Here is a 23376-nt window from a genome sequence, read left to right as displayed (position 1 = left end):
GCAGAGTTTAGAGACACCATGAACTGCATCTAGAGACAGATGCCAAAAACTTGCAGGTAAGCCACAACCACGTGGTGATACACAGATTAATAGAAATGAGTTAAATTAATTTGCAAGCGTTAGTCAGTAAGAAGCTGGAGGTAATGGACCAAGCGGTGATTTAATTAATACAGTTTCTGTGTGGTTATTTCAAGGCTGAACAGCGAGGAATAAACAAATAGTCCTCCTACTACAGTTATCATTGCTATAATATTGTAATAGTGCTAATATTTTGAAAATACTATCCTACCAAAAGCAATTCATTCATTTAATGCAGTCCAAATAAAAATACCCACAACATTCTTCATAAAAATATAAAAATAATCTTAAAATTTATGCGGAAGCAGAAAATACCCCAGATAGGCAAAGCAGTCCTGAGTAAAAAGAATAATAATGGGAGTATTGCTACTCCATATTTCAAGATATACTATAGAGCTATAATAATAAAAATAATATTGTACAGGCACAAAAAAGACATGTAGACCATTAAAACAAAAAAACACTCAATATGAGTTCTTCAACTAACTTTGCAGGGAAAACTAAATGTTCAGAATGAGATTAGCTCTGTCTAGTACCTTGTACAATAAGTATCTCTAACGTGATCAAAGACTTCAATTTTATACCTGAAATGCTAAGGGAAAAGCAACCTTAAAAGATTTGGGTTTACAGAGATGTAGGGATTGTTCAACATATGAAAATCAGTCAACGCAATCCACCATATAAACAAACTGAAAAAAAAAACACATGATCATCTCATTAGACACCAGAAAAGCTTTTGACAAAATACAGCTTCACTTCATGATAGAGGTTTTGGAGAGAGCAGGGATACAAGGACCATATCTATACATAATAAAAGCAATATACAGCAAGCTAACAGCTAACATTAAACTAAGTAGAAAGAAACTCAAAGCAATCCTACTAAAATCAGGAACAAGACAAGGTTTTCCACTTTCTCTATATCTAATCAACATAGATTTTGAGGTCCTAGCTAAAGCAATAAAACAACAAAAAGGAGATCAAGGGGATACAAATCAGAAAAAAAAAATAAGTCAAACTCTCCCTATTTGTTGATGATATATTTTACAAAAGTGACCCCAAAAATTCTATAAAGGAACTTTTACAACTCATAAACACCTTCAGTAATGTAGCAGGATACAATATTAACTCAAAAAACTCAGTAGCCTTCTTGTACACAGATGATAAATGGGTGAGAAAGAAATCAGAGAAACATTGTCCTTCACAATAGCCACAAATAGGATAAAATATCTAACAAAACAAGTGGAAGACCTATATGACAAGAACTTTAAATCTTTTTGTTATCTTCAAGGATTTTCTTTTTTATTGATTTTTATTGAGCTCTACATTTTTCTCTGCTACCCTCCCTGTCTCTCCTCTGCCCTTCAACCCTCTCCCAAAGAAAGAAATTGAAAAAGATGCCAGAAAATGGAAAGATCTCTCATGCTCTTGAGTAGGTAGAATTAACATAGTAAAAATGACAATCTTACCAAAAAACAATCTACAGATTCAAATCAATGCCCCTCAAAAGCCCAGCAAAATTTTTCACAGGCCTCAAAAGAACAATACTCAAATTCATACGGAAAAGAAAAAAACAGCATAGCCAAAACAATCCTGTACAATAAAGAAACTTCTGGAGGCTTCACAATTTCTGACTTCAAACTCTCTTACAGAGCAACAGTACTGAAAACAGCCTGGTATTGGCATAAAAACAGACAGGAGGACCAATGGATCTGAATTGAAGACCCAGATATCAATCCATACACGTACTAACAACTTTTTTTTCATAAAGAAGCAGAAAATATAAAATGGAAAAAAACACATTTAACAAATGGAGTTGGCATAACTGGATCCAAATATCTAGAATAATTAAAAGATCTATGCCTATCATCATACACAAAGCTCAAGTACAAATGGATCAAAGACCTGAACCTAAAGCCAACCATACTGGACCTCACAGAAGAGGAAGTGTATGTTCACTTGGATGTATTGGCACAGGAGAATACTTCCTAAATATAACCTCAGTAGCACAGACACTGAGAGAAACAATAAATGGAACCTTCTGAAACCGAAAGGCTTCTGTAAAGCAAAGGACATGGTCAACAAGACAAAACAGCATCCTACAGAATAGGAAAAGATCTTTACCAACCCCACATCTGACAGAGGTCTGATCTCCAAAATATCCAAAGAACTCAAGAAATTGGTAATCAAAAGAACAAATAATCCAATAAAAAATGGAGTACAGACATAAACAAAGAACTCTCAACAGAGAACTCTAAAATGGCTAAAAGACACTTAAGGAAATGCTCAACATCCTTAGTCATCAGTGAAATGCAAATCAAAACATCTCTGAGTTTCCATCTTAGATCTGTAAGAATGTATCTTGGCCAAGATAAAAAAAAAACTGATGACAACTTATGCTGGAAAGGATGTGGGGTAAAGGGAACACTTCTGCATTGCTGGTGAGAGTGGAAACTGGTATAGCACCTGTGGATATCAGTATGACAATTTCTCAGAAAATTGGGAAACAACTTACCTCAAGACCCATCAATACCACTTTTGAGTATATACCAAAGGATGCTCAATTGTACCACAAGGACATGTGCTCAACTGTGTTCATAGCAGAATTGTTTCTCATAGCCAGAAACTGGGAACAAACTAAATGTCCCTCAACTGAAGAATGGATAAGGAAAATGTGGTGTCTTTGCACAATGGAGTACTACACAGCAGAAAAAATAATGACACCTTGAAATTTGTGGGCAAGTGGGTGGATCTAGAAAGCATCATATTGAGTGAAGTAATATATACCCAGAAAGACAAATATCATATGTACTCACTCATAAGTGGCTTTTAGACATAGAGCAAAGAAAACCAGCCTACAGCTCACAATTGCAGAGATTCTAGACCACAATGAGGATGCTAAGAATGACCTATATGGATCTAATCTATATGGGAAGTAGGAAAAGACAAGATCTCTTGAGTAAATTGGGACCATGGGAGAGTATAGAAGCCGAAGGGAGAGAAAGAGATGGGAGTGGAGAAAAATATATAGCTCAATAAAAACAATAAAAAATAAATTAAATGTAGAATACTATTAAAAAATTTAGGTGTAAGAAAGACTTTTCTGAATTGTACTCCATTTGCCCTGGAATAAAGGCCAACAATTGACATAAAAATGAAAACATTCTGCACAGCTGAGGAAACAATCAAGTAAAGAATAAACCCACTGAATTGGAGAGAATCTTTGCCAGTTATATATGTGAAAGAGAATTAATTTATATAATATATAAAGAGCTTTAAAACTCAAAACAAAATAATCAAAAAAACCCAAAAGGTCAAATTTAAAAATGGAATATATATCTGATTGGAGTTCTCAATAGCAGAGATAAAAATGGCTAGTAAATTTCTCAAAGGGGGTTCATTAACCTCCTACTGAATGAGAGAAGATCTTCACCAACCCCGCATCAGACAAAGGTCTGATCTCCAAAATATATAAGGAACTCAAGAAACTGGAAATGAAAATTCTAATTAACCCAATTTTAAAAATGGGGTACCCAGCCTGGTCTACAAGAGCTAGTTCCAGGACAGGCTCCAAAGCCACAGAGAAACCCTGTCTCAAAAAAACCAAAAAAAAAAAAATAAAATAAAAAATAAAATAAAATAAAATAAAAATGGGGTACTGAACTGGAAGAAGAATTCTCAGCAGACAAAGTTCAAATGGCCAAAAGAAACTTAAGGTCATGTTCAACATCCTTAGCCATCAGGGAAATGCAAATCAAAACAACTTTGAGATACCATCTTACACCTGTCAGAATGGCTAAAATCAAAAACACCAATGATAGCCTATGCTGGAGAGGATGTGGAGTAAAGGAAACACTCATCCATTGTTAGTGGGAATGCAAACTTGTGCAACCACTTTGGAAATTAGTGTGGCAGTTTCTCAGGAAATTGGGAATCAATCTACCTCAGGATCCAGCAATACCACTCTTGGGAATATACCCAAGAGATGCCCAATCATACTACAAAAGCATTTGTTCAACTATGTTCATAGCAGCATTATTTGTAATTGTCAGAACCTGGAAACAACCTAGATGCCCCTCAATGGAAGAATGGATAAAGAAAGTGCGGAATATATACACATTAGAGTACTACTCAGAGGTTAAAAAAAAATGACATCTTGAATTTTGCATGCAAATGGATGGAAATAGAAAATACTATCCTGAGTGAGATAACCCAGACCCGAAAAGAGAAATATGGTATATACTCACTCATTAGTGGATTCTAGCCATAAACAAAGGACATTAAGCCTAGAGAAGCGAAATAACAAGGTGAACCCAAAGAAAAACATATAAATTCTCTTGGAAATTGGAAGCAAACAAGATTGCTGGGCAAAAGTTGGGAGCATAGGAGTGGGGGTAGGGGTGGGGGTGGGCTTGGGGGAAGGGGAAAAAGGGAGAGAGAAGGGAGAAAGGAAAGACTGGAGAGAGCTTGGGGGAGTGGGAGGGTGGAGATGGGGGAAGGGCGGATATAGGAGCAGGGAAGAAGTTATCTACATTAAGGGAGTCATTTTAGGGTTGCCAAGAGACTTGGCTCTCGAGGGGATCCCAGGTGTCCACGGGGATGTCCCCAGCTAGGTCCTTGGGCAGCAGAGTAGAAGGTGCCTGAATTGGCCTTGCCCCACTAACACACTGATGATTATCTCGAATATCACCATAGACTCTTCGTTTGGCAATGGATGGATGGATGGATGGAGATAGAGACAAAGTCCCTCCCTCATCAGAGCAACAGACGGAGCTCCCAAGGTCCAATTGAAGATCAGAAGGAGGGAGAAGATGAGCAAAGAAGTCTGGACTGCGAGGGGTTGGTCTACCCACTAAGAAAGTGTGCCTGTTCTAATGGGAGCTCACCAAATCCAGCTGGACCGGGACTGAATGAGCATGTGACCAAACCGGACTCTCTGAATGTGGCTGATAATGAGGGAGGACTGAGAAGCCAATGATAATGTCACCAGATTTGGATTCTACTGCATGTACTGGCTTTTGGGGAGCCTAATCTGTTTGGATGCACACCTTCCTAGACCTGGATGGAGGGGGGAAGGCCTTGGACTTTCCACAGGGCAGGGCACCCTGACTTCTCTTAGGACTGGAGAGGGAGGGGGGAGGAGAACTGGGGGGAGTGGGATGGAAATAGGAGGAGGTGAGGAGGTGGGAATTTTAATAAATAAATAAATAAATAAATAAATAAATAAATAAATAAATACCTTAACAATTAGGCAAACAAAAGTTTAAATAATTTTGAGGTTTTATCTACTCTAGTCAGAATGACTAAGATTACCATGTTACATTACAAATGTCAACATGGTATACAAAAAGGGGAATCCTCTCTCACTATTGGTGGGATGCAAATTGGTGAAACCACTATGGAAATCAGTACATAAAATCCTCAGAAATTAAAATTAAATCTACCACATAACTTAGCTCTACCCATCCTTGGCATGTACCCAAAGGAATTGACATTCTACTCCACAGACACTTGTTCAGCAATGTTCCTTACTGTCCCATTCACAATAGACTGGAAATGGAAACAACTTAAATGTCCTTCAACAGAAGAATGGGTAGGATAATAATGCATACCACATATACACAATGGGATGCCATTCGGCTGTAAATAAAAATGAAATCATGGAATGTGCAGGTACTTAGTTAGGCCGAGAAAAGATTATGTTGAACGAGGAAACAGAGACCCAGAAATAAAAGTACCACATATTCTCTCTTATCTGCAGTTCTGAGTTCCAAATCCACAGATGTAAGTCTGCAATGTGGAGTAGGTATGGACACCAGGGAAGCATAAAGAGACCATGGGGGCATGCTTGATATGGGCCTCACAGGGTAGGGGTGATAGCAGCTAAAAATGAAAATAAGCAAAGGGGGCTCCACTAAAGAGCAGGAAGGGAGGTCAAAATCGAAGTAAAAAAAAAGGACAGACAAATAACACCAAGATTGTGTATTAAACCTCAAGAAATCTTATAATTTTATATTGCCTAAAACACCTATGTGTTTATGAAGTTATACCACTTAGGCTGTCAATGCTCATCACAAGAACCATAGACTAACAAAGTCTGCAGTAAAGACATAAATCTCATTTAAAATAGTTGGTCAGAGTAGTCCAAGTGACTTCCAAAACAGGACAGACTATTGGTATAGCCCTGTGTTATCTCTCAGAGATTGAAGATAAGCCCCTAATGTTGAAAACACCACACACCTACGTCATAGTACTTTAATGATTTGACTTCCATCAAACCGGAAAGCCTCTTTCCTGTGGCCTAATCTCTATGGTATCAGAAAGGGAAGTAATAAATAATCCTACTCTGTTGCAACATCTACATACCACAATACAATAATCAGCATGGGAAGCTATCCAGAAAGGTGCAATAAGTGGAACTCATATGCTAGTCATAACCAATGGCTGTCTAACCGTATTTAAGGCTCAGTCAGCAAGACACAAATAATGCCCGATACTAGAAACCTAGCTAATTAATGTTCCAGGGCTAGTGAGGTCATGGATCTTAAAAAAGAAGCCATGACTACCACTTCATTAGAGTAGCATAATTTTAACTACTTTTTTAACATTGTCCTTATGTATGCAGGTAAGCATAGCAACCATCCATCAATCAAAGATGTTTCTCTTTACAACAAATGGTGCTCAGCAGAAAAATCACAACTGAATATAAAGCAGTTATGAGTGGACTGTGGAGAACCCAGTCCCAGTAGATACATCTGCATCACAGATCTAGCACTTTTATATTAGGGAATATCATGGAGGGTGTGGAAAAATACTAAGAGTCAGAATATCAGAATTCTGCTATGAAACTGTCTCTAAAAGGAAGTGCTGCATAAACCAAATCTGAACAATGGCAATATCAGCAGACAAACTAATTCGTAAGAGGGAAGATTTCACAGGGTAGTACCCCTGGACAAGGAACTATAGGAAACTGATTATTGCTGGGAGAATGAGAAGTAGCCTCTTCCAGGGATGAATTCTCTAACTGGTTGTTCAATATAAATTGATCAGTCCTGAAACCATATACACACAAACAATAATAATTGTTTTGACTGAATTTATATATTTGTGCACAAATATTATATGCTGGCTAGCTCTTTGTCAATTTGACACTAACCAGAGTCATCTTTGGAAGAGGCCCTCTCATAAGAGAAAATATCTCCAAAGGATTGGCCTTTATGCAAGTCAGTGGGCTATTGCCTTGATTCATGTTTGGTACATAATTATAAACTGACTAGTTGTGTAATATATATATATATATGCACTACACACATATGCATATATATATAAAAAATCATACATTGACTAGTTGTGCACTATATATATGTACTATGCACACACAAACACACACGTTATATATAATTATATATTGACTAGTTATACATTATGTATGCATACTACACACACATATATATGATTATAGATTGACTAATTGTATGCTATGAATATGCACTACACACACATATATATCACAATAATTGAGGGAGACGTTATGAATTTGAGAGTGGGAGAGATATGAAACGAGTTAAAGGAAGGGGACTTGGAAAAACCTGGAGAGAGAAAAAGTATGGGTGAAAGTAATACAATTATATTTAATTTAAAATGTATAAAAAAACACTTCATGAGAAAACATTTATAAAAAAGGATATAAAAGGTGAGAACCCATGCTCCTGAACTGAAAAAAGACCGGCTCACAATAACCTGTGTCATTTTAATTCAGAAAAAGGCAAATGTACATCAGCATGCTAAAAATAAAACAATGCCAGCCAACAAATAAGAAAAACATAAGGGGGAAAAAAGAAAAATCTAAAACCTGCATATAGTTCAGAATATTAAATAAACTGAATAGGTAGCATGATTTCAGGTTTAAAAATTATAATAAATCATATATTGACTAATTGTGCACTAACTATTGGACTAACAACTAAATACAAGTGGTTTGTATTAAAATAATTTAAAGTGATCAATAGTGACTTTTTCTTTTGTTAACTGAAACATTATCATAAGGAATTTATTCTGGTAATGATACTAATAAAGCTAGAAGCTGGGAAGTTGGGGAAACAGGTTACTCAAAATAAAGAAATTAAATTATTTTAAGGTCTTTAAATAAAATCAAGATAAATATTATTTATTCTCTGTAGTGATGAGCTGCGGGCGGCTTCCCACTGCACTGCTCTCGGCCACCGGCTAGCTTATGTGGAGCTGCAGGCATGCCTACTTTTCATCCCACCCAGCTCCCGCATGGTTAGTTTTACACCCGAAATAATTACACGGAAACTATTCTTTTAAACACTGCCTGGCCCTTAGTTCAGCCTCTTACTCACATCTTGACTAACCCATATCTAATAATCTGTGTAACACCACGATTGGTGTCTTACCGGGAAAGATTCAGCACGTCTGACCTGGTGGCTGGCTTCATGGCATCTATCTTACTGAGGAGAAGCACGGCAGTCTGCCCCAGAGAGGCGAGGCATGATGATTTATCTCACTTAGGAGAGGCGTGGCATCTGACTGAGCCATCCACCTCACTTCCTTCTTCCTGTTCTATCTACTCCACCCACCTAAGGGCTGGCCAAGGCAGTTTCTTTATTAAAACAGAAGACCCTCCCACATCAATTCTCTATTTTTTTATTGCTGCAACCAAATAGCTAACAAGAAGTAATTTAAGGAAGGGAAGGTTATTTTGAATTATAGTCCCAAAATCTGAAGAAAGAACTGGACATTCAAACATAAGAGGCATTTAGAACTGCAACAAAGCATGACTAGAATTACACTGTGACATATTACAATCACAAGCTCAAATATAAAGCCAAAAATATTAAAAGCCATAAAAGAACAATACCAACTCATTTAAAGAAGAAATCACACCAGAAAATACCAGATCTAACGCCATAACCTACACATCCAAGAAAGCAAGTAATGTTATATTCCAAGCACTGAAGTTAAATATGAACCAGGCAAGAACGCTACATTCTTCAAAACTGTCTTTTAAAATGATGTAGAAAAATGTCAGAGAGACTGGCCAACTAGAGGTTTTCTCAGTATGAGTGAGTAAAGGAGAAAGTCAAAATAAAGAAAAAATAAGAATGTCAGCATCCCGTGCCTGATACTGCCTGGAAGGTCAGGAATCAGAGTCTGGATAGCCGAAATCTACAATAGAACCAAACACGACTGCCAAAAAATAAAAAAGACTCAATGAAACGATTCCTAATGATACTGTGTTATACTAGTCTAGCATAAACATCATCAAAACGGCTTCACCTAGCATCTAATGGGAACATATACAGAAACCCACAGGCAAACATTAGGCAGAGCTCAGAGAATCTTGCAGAAGCTGTCAAGAATGGATTATAGGAGACAGAGGGGCCAAAGACATCACAAAAGAAATGGCCCACAGAATCAACTAACCAACAATTGGGTTCACAGAGACTGAAACGACAATCAGGGAGCCTCCATGCATCTGACCAAGGTCCTCTGTATGTATTTTATGCCTATGTATCTTGGTATTCTTGTGGGACTACATATACTGGAAATGGGCGTTGTGTCTGACTTTTGCCTGCTTTTGGAACACTTTTACTCCTACTAGGTTGCCTCATCCAGCCTTAATATGAGATTTGCCTAATTTTATTATAACTTGATATGCTCTGTTTGGATGTTTCGTTGATATCACTGGGAGGCCTGAATTTTTCTGATGGGAGAGGAGGAGTAGACCTGAGAGGGACAGGCATGGAGGAGAGGAGAAAGAGGAAACTGGTCAGAATGTAATATATGAGAGAAGAGTAAATAAAAAAAGAAAAAGAAAGAATATTGAAAAAATTAAAGAACATAAAACATACAGATATGCCTAAAGGAAAAATGAACATAACCAAATGCTCAAGAAATAAAAACTAAGGATTCATGAGCTAGAAGCAGCTGAGATCAAATCTAATATTCTAAACAGTATTTTCAATGAAAATCATGGTTGAAAATTTCCCAAAATTAGAAAAAAAAAATGTATTTCTAGTTGCAAAAAGAATGCAAAATCACAAATATGTATAACCGGAGAAGAACCTCTTCATGATATATCATGGTCAAAATGTCAAAACTACAAATCAAAGAATATTAAGAGTTGTAAAAGGAAAACATACAACCAACATGCAGAATCTGAAACATCAGAGTAACATCAAGTTTATCATGAACGTTCTAAAAGTTGGTAAGGTAATACAGTCAGAGAGCATAGAGACATTTTATTAAATCAGTTATCGCATATAGCAAGAAGCTAGAACTCACTTGGTCTTCGTGGAGCATAGCCATCATATTAACTTCTGGACTTCAACAAACAAGACAAATGTTCATCATGTATAAGGGGTATTGTTTTGTCTATTACTAATTACTAATCATCATCTTGATTTCTCACAAGGATTTAGTTTGTTTCGGCCTTATGTCTCTAACATACATGATTCTCAGTCCTCTTATTGCTAGATAGGACTAACTAAAATTCCTTCATATTTATGGTTTTTTATGGACACACAGTGTCTATAAAGACAAGACTAGAGAATTGGAACACGGGTGTCAAAAAGCACCAGCACCTTTTCATATGCTGCCAAATAAAAGGCCCAGTTCCAGGAATGGTTTACATCTTTTAAACACATTGGCTGGGGTGGGGTGTCAAATAGATCCCTTCAAACATTATGGGGCACTGGCAGTATTATTGGTTACTCTCTTAGTTAGGTTTTCTATTGCTGCAATGAAACACATGACCAGAAAGCAAACTGGGGAAGAAAGGGTTTATTTGGCTCACACTTCCATCACTGTTCATCATTGAAGGAAGTCGGGACAGGAACTCAAACAGGGAAGGAACCTGGAAGCAGAAGCTGATGCAGAGGCCATGGAATGGTGCTGCCTTTTGACTTGTTTCCCTTGACTTTCTCGAGTGTGCTTTCTTATGAAACACAGGACCTCCAGCCCAGGGATGGCTCCACCTACAATGGGCTGGGCCCTCCCTCATCAAACACTAATTAAGAAAATGCCTGACAGCCATATCATATGGAGAGCATTTTCTCAATTGAGGTTTTCTCCTTCCAGATAACTCTAGCTTGTGTGTCAAGTTGATATAAGACTAGCCAGAATAGTCACCCTACACAATTTAATGGTCAGACACTACATACTTATGTCATAGAACATGGAGAAAACTAGCTAGTACTCAACAGGAAGTCGCATCCTCCTGGCTTATGTGCATGCTGAAGGTATTATGCATGCTACTGGAGGATAAAAGGAATCAATCTTACCCAGCTAGCCATATATTCATATGGATATATCCATATCTTTGAGCTATAATAACAATCTGCCTGATGATCACTGTTACAATAGTACCATGGATGTTACCAAAGGAATCAAACATTCTTCTATTGGATTTAAGGCCCTCTCCATGAGATTGAGCTCATATCTGACACTGTTAATTGTTCCAAGAACCTGAGACTGCATAGGTCACATGGGCCCAAGAGGAAAACCAACTATTATTCAGCTAGGTGAACATATCAATAAAATGACCAGTAATGACAAACTGCTGGACCTATAGATCAGTACATCTGTCAACCCTTATCAAAGAAGCTTTTTGCAATAGATGGTAATGAAAACAGAGACCCACAATTGAAAAATGTGAAGAGAGTGAGAGATTTTGGAGTGTTCTGTCTTAATGTGAGGCCTTTATCACACCCTTCTGCTCAATGTTTAGAGAAACATACAAAAAATGAGGCAAAAGTTTTCTAAGAACCCAAGGTAGTGGATGAATCTAAAGAAATAGACACAGCAGGGCTGATGCACACATGAATTCAATATGTCAGCAACATCATGTAGAAGACCTGCTCATAGCCAGACAAAATCCCAGAATGAAGGAGGGGAAATGGGCACAAAGTTCCATCCCAGAAAAGAAACTGTTTGCAATTGATACCTGTTAAGAAAGGGATAATCAGTTTGTTTTCATTGTCAAGACATTGGATATGTCAACCACACTCCAAGGCAAGCTTCCTCTTACTCAAGAGTAATTGATTAATACAAATCTGACTTGGAGGCTTTTGTTGTTGTTGTTGTTGCTGCTGCTGCTGGTGGTGGTGGTGGTGGCAGCGGTGGCAGTGGGGTGGGGGATTGTTTATGTTGCTGTTTTAGTTTAGTTTTGTTTTAACCTTAAGAAAGAGAAATAATATGAATTTTGGGGTAGGGAGGTAGAGGATTTGAGGAAGTGAGAGAGGGAAAACAATATTCTCAAAATATACTGTATGAAATTCATAAAGAACAAATAAAAATTATGTAGAAATGTGTGCTTTATTTGAAGGAGATGTTTACAATAAAATAAAAATTCAGTATAATAAGATTCAAATTGTGTGAAAAACCTAGTAAACATGAAGTGTTATACTAGAAAGCAAGAAATTGTTGGTCAAGATTGCCATACCCATCAAAATACTATATTTAAATAGATGAAAATATAATATTTTAAGAAATGTAGACATTAAAACAAATTCATAACAGGCCAGAACTGATTTATACACAGATCATTATACAAAAGAAAGCTGGTATAGTGATTATTGTATCTGATAAACTAGACATTAGACATTAAGCCAAAACTATTTAGAAGAAATAGAGAACCACTACAACTTGATAAACATAACAATTTATCAAGAGGACATAATATTTTAATTATTTATGCACCAAAGCTTGGGAACTTCACAAAATAGCATAAAACAATTCATAAAATGTACAAAGACAAAACATGTCAAGAAAAAGTAATAATAGGATACATCAATACCTTAATTTCATATATAGGTAGGTTCTCCAAATCACAAATCAACAAAGAAACATCAGAGCTAAATCATACAATGGGTCACTTGAGCCTATCAGAGGTCTATATAACAGTCCATCCAACAGACAGGACATACACATTCTTCTTAGAACATGGAAACTATTTTTAAACTGTCTATATTATAGACTACAAAACAAATCTTAATAAATGTGGAAAAAAATCACAATAACTTTCTGCATTCTATAGGACCATAGTAAAATAATACAAGAAACCAATAGCAAGACTAAACTCAAAAAAATGTCACAAATGCTTAGAAACTGCTTAATACACTTTTGAAAGAAATGGAGAAATTGTAGAAAGTTTATAAAATACTAGAGTCAAATGAAACTGAAAGTACAACTTTGAAGAATATCTGGCATATTTTATAAGTGCTCACAATTAAAAAACTGAGAGATCCCAAATAAATAAATAAATAAATAAATAAATTGCCCCAAAGCTCTAGAAAGGGGTCAGAAAGATGACTCTGGCAGTAGAAGTGTTTAATACACAGGCCTGACCACCAGAGTTGGATCCCAAAACAACCCATGGTAAAATGAAAATCTAACTTGCAGAATTTGCGCTCTGACTTCCTTAAGCAAATGTAAAATTGTGTGCCAGCTCCTCTCTCTCTCTCTCTCTCTCTCTCTCTCTCTCTCACACACACACACACACACACACACACTTCATAAATTAACACACATACACAGAATAATAATACATATTTTGAAAATATCTCTAGAAAAGTGAGAACACAGCTCCAACTTCAGGTGATAACAGGATATAAAAAAGATTAGGGCAGAAAAATAAATGGACAGAAAGTCATCCAGTTAACCAGAGTTAGTTCTTTCAAAATATTAACAAGATAGACCAACCTCTAACAAAACTTTACCAAAAGAATAGGCAATAAGTCAAATAAATAAAGTTGGGAGATGAAAAGGAGTTGTGACAACAGACTCCAACAAAATCCAGAGATCCTTTGGAAAATATTTTTAATGCTTATCAACCATCTTCAATTCTAGGGTATCTGGCAGCCTCTTCTGCCTTCCATGGGTGCCAGAGTGCACAGATGCACATCTATACACGCAGTCAACTACTCATATATATAATCTTCTTTTAAGTTTCAAAAACTATGGAACAAGCTCCCTAATAAACAGATGAACAAATCCTAGATGAAATACATACAACTGGAATTCAAGATCACATTACAAAAATCTCCTGCACAAGACTGAGACATTCTAATTCTAGTACAGTGGAAAAGATATTCAAAGGCCAAGCCAGAGACCTCTGCAGAACCAAACATGAGACAGGAACCTCCAAGGGATCAGGCCTGATCCAGCAACCTCTACCAGAGCAGACCCAAAGCAGCAAACTCCACAGAAACAGATACAAAAGAACAATTGCCTAAGGAACAGGCCGGAGCCAGAGACCTCTGCAGGACTGGGCCCAAGCCAGGAACCTCCACAGGAGCAGGCCCAAGCCAGGGGCATCTGCAGGAACAGGTCTGAGCCAGCAACCTCCACTGAAGCAGGCCTGAGCCAGAGACCTCCACCAGAGCAGGCCTGAGGCAGTGCAGCCACCTTCACAGAAGCAAATACAATGGAGTGACCACTGAGGGAGCAGGAACAAGTCAGAAACCTCCGGGGTCCTGGCACAAGTCAGAAACCACCAAGGGACGAGGCCCAAGACAGTGACCTCTACTGGGAGCAGCCCCAAGCAAGCAACCTCCATGGGAGCATCCTCAAACAATATCCTGAACTGCAAAAAGAACCACAGGAACACTGAGTGGCCTCTGGTGTGACTGGAACCATTGCCCTGACTGCACCACAAGGAGCAACCATCTGATCCTTGGATCCACTGGCTCCTGGATTATTGTTCACCAGAGACACAGCCCCAACTACACTAATAAGAGGAAAAGATGGATATACAAGGTAAGAACATATGCAACACCACAAAGAACAACACTACACCAACAAACACTAGTGACTCTACAACAGCAAGACTTTAACACCCAAATATAGATGAAGCAGAATAAAATGATGTAAAAAAATAACTTTAGGAGAATGTTTGAGGCCCTTAAAGAAGCATAAATCACACATTAAGCTCCACACACTAATAGTAAGAGACTTCAACACCCCATTCTCACCAATGGACAGGTCTGTCAGACAGAAAAATAACCGAGAAATAAGGAAACTAACAGATGTTATGACTCAAATGGACTTAACAGACATCTATAGAAGATTCCAACCAAACATAAAGGAATGTACCTTTTTCTCAAAACCTCACAGAACCTTCTCAAAAACTGACCATGTACTAGGTAACAAAGCAAACCTCAACACATACAAAAAATATGGAATAACCCCATATATCTTTTTAGATCAAAATGGCTTAAAATTAGAAATCAACAGCAATACTAATTTCACAAAGCCGAAAAACACATAGAACTTGAACAGTGATCACCTGAATCATCAATGGGTCAAGGAAGAAATAAAGGGAGAAATTAAAGACTTCCTAAAGTTCAATGAAAATGACCACACAACATACCCAAATTTATGGGATATAATGATAGCAGTGTTAAGAGGAATCATCATAGCTCTAAATGCCTACATAAAGAAGCTGGAAAAATCCCACACTAGTGAATTAACAGAACACCTGAAAACGCTAGAACAAAAAGAAGCAAACTTACCTAAGAGAACTAGAAGGCAGGAAATAATCAAATTGAGAGTTAAATTCAACAAAACAAAAACAAAGAAAAGAATACAAAAAATCAATGAGACAAAGTTTGTTCTTTGAGAAAATCAACAAAATAGACAAAACTTTATCCAAACTAACCAAAAAGGAGAGAGAGAATATCCAATCTAACAAAATCAGAAATGAAAAGGGAGACATGACAGAAATTACCCTGATACCCAAACCACATGAAGACATTACTATGAAAGAAAATTTCAGATCAATTTCACTCATGAACATGGATGCAAAAATACTCAACAAAATACTGGCAAACTGAATCCAAGAACACATCAGAAAAATCATCCACTATGACCAAGTCGGCTTCATCCCAGAGATACAAAGATGGTTCAACATACAAAAATCTGTCAATGTAATCCACCATATAAACAAACCGAAAAGAAAGCCCCACATGATCGTCTCATTATATGCTGAAAAAACCTTCAACAAAATACCACAACCCTTCATAATAAAGTTCTTGGAGAGAGCAGGAATACAAGGAACATACCTAAACATAATAAAGGCGTATATAGCAAGTCAACAGCCAACATCAAACTAAATGGAGAGAAACTCAAAGTGATCCCACTGAAATCAGGAACAAGACAATGGTGTCCACTCTCTCCATATTTTCAACATAGTACTTGATGTTCTAGCTATAGCAATAAGACAACAAAGGAAGATCAAGCAGTTACAAATCAGAAAAGAATTCAAACTCACTATTTGCTAATGGCATGATAGTTTATATAAGTGAACCCAAAAATTCTACCAAGGAACTTTTACAACTCATAAACATCCTCAGTAATGAAGCAGGGTACAAGATTAGCTAAAAACAATCAGTAGCTCTCCTTTCATGGATGATAAATGGACTGAGAGAAAAAAAAATCAGAGAAACCACACCTCGAAAGAATAATACTCAACTTTATATGGAAAACCAAAAGACCCAGGATAGCCAAAACAATAAAGGAACTTCCAGAGGCATTACGATCCTTGACTTCAACCTCTACTACGGATCTACTGAAAGTAGTACTGAAAGTACAGTACTGAAAGAAGCCTGGTATTGGCATAAAAACAGACAGGAGGACCAATAGTACCCAATAGAAGACCCAGATATCAATTCACACACCTACAAACACCTGATTTTTGACAAAGAAGCCAAAAGCATAAAATGGGAAAAAGAAAACAAGCATTATTGCCATGCATAAAATTCAAACACAAATGGATCAAAGACCTCAACATAAAACTAACCACATTGGAGCCAGGCGGTGGTAATGCACGCCTTTAATCCCAGCACTTGGGAGACAGAGGCAGGCAGATCTCTGTGAGTTCGAGGCCAGCCTATTCTATAAGAGCTAGTTCCAGGACAGGCTTCAAAACTACAGTGAAATCCTGTTTCGAAAAACCAAAAAAAAAAAAAAAAAAAACCTAATAATCACACTGAACCTCAAAGAAAAGAAAGTGGGAAGTACACTTGAACACATTGACACAGGAGACCACTTCAAAAAACAATTAATAAATGGGACCTCCTGAAACTGAGAAGCTTCTGTAAAGCAAAGGGCATGGTCAACAAGACAAAACTGCAGCCTATAGAATAAGAAAAAAAATCTTCACAAAGCCCACATCAGAAAGAGGGCTGATCTCCAAATATACAAAGAATTCAAGAAATTGGTCATCAAAAGGACAAATAATCCAATAAAAATAAATTGGGATACAGACTAAAACAGAGAACTCTCAACAGAGGAATCTAAAATGGCTGAAAGACACTTAAGGAAATGTTCAACATCCTTAGTCATCAGAGAAATGCAAATCAAAACAACCCTGAGATTCCATCTTATACCTGTCAGAATGGCCAAGATCAAAAACACTGATCACAGCTTATGCTGGAAAGGTTGTGAGTTAATGGAACACTTCTGCATTGCTGGTGGGAATGCAAGCTGGTACAGCCCCTTTGGATGTCAGTATGACAATTTCTCAGAAAATTAGTAAACAACCTTCCTCAAGACCTAGTAATACCACTTTTGGGTGTATGTCCAAAGGATGCTCAATCGTGCCACAAGGACATGTACTCAACTATGTTCATAGTTTGTTTGTCATAGCTAGAACCTGGAAACAACCTAAATGCCCCTCAACCAAAGAATGGATAAGGAAAATGTGGTACATTTACATAACGAAGTACTACACGGCAGAAAACAATAATGACTTCTTGAAATTTGTGGGCAAATGGATAGATCTAGAAGACATCATATTGAGTGAGGTAAACCAGACCCAGAAAGACATATAATATTTTATATGTTTACTCATAAGTGGCTTTCAGACATAAAGCAAAATAAAATAAAATAAATGGCCTACAATTCACAATAAAAACTAAAATGAAAAGCTACAAATGGTGTAGTATTAGAAAATGAGAAAAAATCAGAACTCCATCCTGTATGACAACACTAGTGTACACAAAGTGGAACCAATTACCAAGCATTTCAGTTTGGTATGTAGTGGTGCTAGCCCAGATTGCAGAGTGCTGCACAAAGCTCAGGATCTTGCTCAGCAATTCTACCTTGTTTACCAAGAACCCATTCCCATGGGTCAGCTGGTATAGAGAGTAGCCTCTGTCATGCAAGAGGATACCCAGTCAGGTGGTGTTCGTTCATTTGGCATTTCTTTACTTATTTGTGGGTAGAATAAGGGCCAACCACATTTACTTCATTCAGAGTTACTTGGAGCTTCCTTTGTCTGGAAGGCCACAGCATAGGGGAAGATCTGTGTGAACAGGGCAACTTTCCTTGAGAAGAGATGTAATGAAGACCTAGAACTGGGAGATGCCATTCATACAGTCATCTTAATCCTAAGATTAAGGAAAGCCTTGAAGGGCAAATAACAGAAGATAACATAGAAGTTGGAGTCTGCAATGCAGCTGACTTTTATAGACTCACCCTAACTGAAGTGAAGGATTCCTTGGCTGCCATAACGTAATAAAGACTTGCCTGAACAATCCAGATCTCACACAATACGTGTTTACAATATGCTTTGTTTGTGCAGAGTTCTCTATTTTAAAAAAAATTATTTAATTTTTTAAATAAAAAAAAACAAGCTATCTTTTTTTTCATTTTACATACCAATCCCAGTTCCCTCTCTCTCCCCTCCTCCTAGTCTCTACCTACTCCCCCACCTACATCCACACCTCAGACAGAGTCAGGCACAATGCTTTGGGAAAGGTCCAAGGCCCTCCCTACTGTATCCATCCAAAGAGAATAGGTTCCCAAAGGCCAGTACATGCAGTAGATACAAATCTGGTGCCACTGCCAGTAGCCCACAGTCTGCCCCAGCCATACAATTGTCGCCTACATTCAGAGGGACTAGTTTGGACATATACTGGTTCCTTCTCTGTCCCACTGGTGTTGGTGAGCTCCCATTAGCTCAGGTAAACTGTTTCAGTGGGTGAACCCATCATGGTCTTGACCACTTTGCTCATATTCTGACTCCTCCCACTCTTCAACTGGACTTTGGGAGCTCAGTCCAGTGCTCTGCTGCGGGTCTCTTACTGTTTCCTTCAGTTGCTGGATGAAGGTTCTATGCTGATATTTAAGATATTCATCAATCTGACTACAGGGCAAGGCCAGTTTGGGAACCCTCTCCTCTATTACTTAGGGTCTTAGCTGGGGTTATCTTTGTGGATTTCTGGGAAATTCTCTAGTGCCAGCTTTCTTGTTAGCCCCATAATGACTCCCTCAACCAAAATATCTCTTTCCTTGCTCTCATCTCTGTCCTTTTTCAATCTTAACTATCCCCGTTCCCTCAAGTTCTCCTCCCCACTCCCCTTCTCCCCTCTTCTTCCTCTTCTGCCCTGCCTTCTCCCCCCACCCCTATGTTCCCATATTTGTCAGGTGATTTCTCTACTTCCCCAATCCAGGTGTATCTATGTCTGTTCTTCTGAGGGTTCACCTTGTATGCAGACTTATTTCTATGTGGTTTAATGGATTCATGTTTTAAAAATAATAATCATAACAAATAATATATATTTTAAAACATGAATCCATTAAACCACATAGAAATAAGTTTTCACACAAGGTGAACCCTCAGAATATATATATATATATATATATGTGTGTGTGTGTGTGTGTGTGTGTGTGTGTGTGTGTGTGTGTGTGTATTATGTGTACCACTTGCATACCTGGTACCCATTGAGGCCAGAAGAGGGTGTTAACTCCCCTGAAACTAAGGGCGCGAGGCCATGTATGTGCTGGGAACTGAACCCAGGTTCTCTGGAAGGGAATCCAGTGCTATTAACTGCTGACCCATCTCTTCATACCTCCAGATGATATGATTTTGTACTTCAGATGCCATGAAGTGCACCAAAACACTCCTAGATTGGATAAACTCTTTCAGTAAAGAAAGATACAAAATCAACATACAGTAGTTCTTATTTCCAACAGTGAATTTGCTTATAAAGTTACCAGGAAAAATTATACCATTCACAATATTTCAGGCACCAAGAAAGGCAGGATCCCTGCTCTCAAAGCACAACCTGCCCAGCAGCAGAACCAGAGAGATATCTTCAAGATGTCCATACCTGAAAATGCTACCCCCTGAGTCAAAGACAGTGCAGCATAACATGAAGCTGAAGGTGGGAAGGAGGTGAGTCACAAAGTCAGGGTACACTTTTATGGACGAATCTCAGTTGGTGACAAGTTTTCACCCTCCTTTGTTGTACAATCTCTCCATACCTTTAACGTGGCTATACTAATTTATTGACAAACTTGCAAATAATAGTGTAATTAGTAGATAGCAACTTCATACCCTGAAAAGCAATGCACAGTCACTCAGAAATTTATCCTTCTCTCTTTTTATAAACTTTTTTGACCTTCCCAAACAGGGACCTATCCCAACTCTCCTTCAAATTCACAACCTCTTTATTCATTGATTGTTATTGCATGCATATATGTATACACATATATATTCCAAAATGTAACCTTCTCAGTCTGAAAAAAAGTACTTGCATGTGCATTTTCAGGGTTGGCCATTTAGCACTGGACAGTCAGTTGGTGTGTTCTTTCCTACAGAAGACTGCCTCTCCCATTCTCAGCTTTCCTCGGTCACCTATACTTCTCTGGATTTGAGACTTCTTGGGCTTTTCCTAGTCCAAAATGCCATGTTCATTGGTGACATCTTTGTTCAGCTCACATTTGGGAATTCAGATTGGTAAGGCTTTCTGAGTGCAGCTTCTTACATTCTTAGGAGACACAGTCTAATAGAAAACTTCATGATCCTTTGGCCTTAACAATCATTCTGCCCCCTCTTCTGCAATGTTCCCTGAGCCTTGGGTGTGGGATTGTTTCATAGATTTATTCATTGGGTTTCATCCTCTCTTCACGTTCATTCAAATATTCCCTTGTTCTTCACATATTAAGAGCCACACCCTACATGAAAACTGACTGTCTTCTCCCCAGTAGTCATAAATGGTCCAATGACGTTATTTGCAGAACAAGAAACAATAGCTATAATTTTTAATGGAACACAAAAGGCTTCAGATAGCCAGACAAATTCCAAGCAGAAAGAACATAGCTAAAGATATAAAATTATCTGACCTCTAACTAACAGAGTTACAGCAATAAAGACAGCATGATACTTGCATAGCAGAATGTAATAGAAGACTCCGAGATAAACTCACATATCTATGGATACCTAATTTTTGACAAAAGGTCAAAAACATGCACTGAGAAAATATGGCCTTTTCAGAAAATAGTTCTGGCAAAATTAGGCATCCATCTGATAGAGGTTTATGACCCCATATAGAAAAATTTCTAAAGCCCTCAGTAAAATTCAATTCTACTCTAACCAGGCGTATTGGTGCACACCTTTAATCCCAGGCAGAGGCAGGTGGAACTCTATGTGTTCAAGGCCAGCCTGGTCTACAGAGAGAGTGCGAGTGCCAGGACAAATTCCAAAGCTACACAGAGAAACCTTGTCTCAAAAAATAAAACAAAAAAATTAATTCTACTCATAACCAAATTAAGAATGGTTTCAGAATATAAATTCAATATAGAAACAACTATTATTCCTATAACTGTTGTTTCTTAGAGAAAATTTTTTGAAATGGAAATCAAGAAAGCACTTCCATTTATATTAATTACATTGATTAAAATGCCTAGAAATATATTTTACCAAAGAAGTTACTCGGTGAAAATAAAGCTCAGTGGGACAGTAATTATTCAGCATGCTCAGAGCCCTTGGTTCAATACCAATATGTATTTTGAACAGAACAGAGATTTTAGAAGTAAATTCATGAATCTACAAAGAACTGATTTTTTCAGAAAGATACTAAGACCATGAACTGGAGGAATCAAAGTCTTTCTAATACATGGTATATGGTGATAGCAAAATAAACATCCAGAAAAACAATACCAGGCCTCATTTGTCACAAAAAATACAGATGAGTTAAACATGTAAATTTAAGATATTGAGCTATGAAATGACTGGAAGAAACCATATGGAAATGCCTCAAAATATAAGACAGGCAAGGGACTTTAGACAATGTATCAAAGACAAAGGAAACAAATGGAGAACTAGATAGAAGAGAATGTATGAAACTAAAATGTTTCTACACAGCACAGGAAACAACCAACAGAGAAAAGAGATACTAAAAGAATGGGAGAAGATATTTTCAAGCTATATGTCTGAGAAAGGAAGAAATATCCAGAACATATAAGTAACTACTAAATCTGTATAGTAAAAGCTCTTTTTATTTTAATGAGCAATTTATTATTTACCTTTTAGTTGCTGTGATAAAAATAGTATGACTGAAAATAAACTCATGAAAGAAAGAGTTTCTTTTGGCTTACAGTTCTGGAGGGATAAGAGTCCATCAAGGCTGGGAGGCATAGCAGCAAAATACAGGCAAGACCACAAGCAGCAGACACTGCAGCAAATGCAGGGGTTTGAGAAGGCACAACTTCAATTACAAACACAAAGCAGAGAGAAAAATCTGGAAATGAATCTACAAATTCCCAATGCTCCCCCATCTCTAATGATACACTTTTTCCAACAAGGATCTACCTCCTAAAGATTCTATAACCTCCCCAAAAGAGTGCCCCCAAATGTTCAAATACATGGGCCTATGAGGGGACAATTTTTATTCAAACCACTACATGTAATAATCATAAATAAACTCTTATTTAAGTGGGAAAACAAGTGGTCAAGACGTATTTGAAAAATAGTCAATATTCACTATCATCACGTAGATGCAAATAAAAGTCACAGTGTGCTATCATCTCTACCCAGTAAAGAAAATTGACTGTTACTAAAATAACTAAAGATAACAAGTTCTGGTTAGAATACAGAGAAAAAGAAACAGTGGCAATTAGTAAATGGAATGAACTTTAGTAAAGAAATGCTGGAAAATAGCATGGGAATTCCTAACGAAAAAACATTAACGCTGAATACAGTACTACTATATGACCTACCAACCTCAATATATGTGTATGTATATGCATATCCAAAAGGAAAAACTCAAGATTGATATACAGTAGAATCGTACTCACCCATAAGAAGGATGAGATTGCCTCGTTTGTTATGACATGAATTGAACCAAGGATCATCACGTTCAGTGAAATGAACAAGTACTATATGACTTCATTAAAATTTGGGATCCGAAAATATTCATCTCATGAAAGTTGAGAGTATAATTCTGGTTACCCTAGACTGGAGAGAGCAATGGGGAAAAGTTGATTATGAGT

At 37.5% G+C, this 23376-nt stretch overlaps 1 pseudogene; it reads left to right on the top strand.

Moving 5' to 3' along the window:
- The first annotated feature begins 14843 nt into the window (after positions 1 to 14843).
- On the top strand, positions 14844 to 22703 carry LOC119804326 (annotated as a pseudogene).
- The last annotated feature ends 673 nt before the right edge of the window (positions 22704 to 23376 follow it).

The sequence above is a fragment of the Arvicola amphibius genome, chromosome X (genome assembly GCF_903992535.2).
Source record: "Arvicola amphibius chromosome X, mArvAmp1.2, whole genome shotgun sequence".
NCBI classification, from domain to species: Eukaryota; Metazoa; Chordata; class Mammalia; order Rodentia; family Cricetidae; genus Arvicola; species Arvicola amphibius.
The sequence above is the reverse complement of the archived record's forward strand: the minus strand, read 5'-3'. Positions and strand labels throughout refer to the sequence as shown.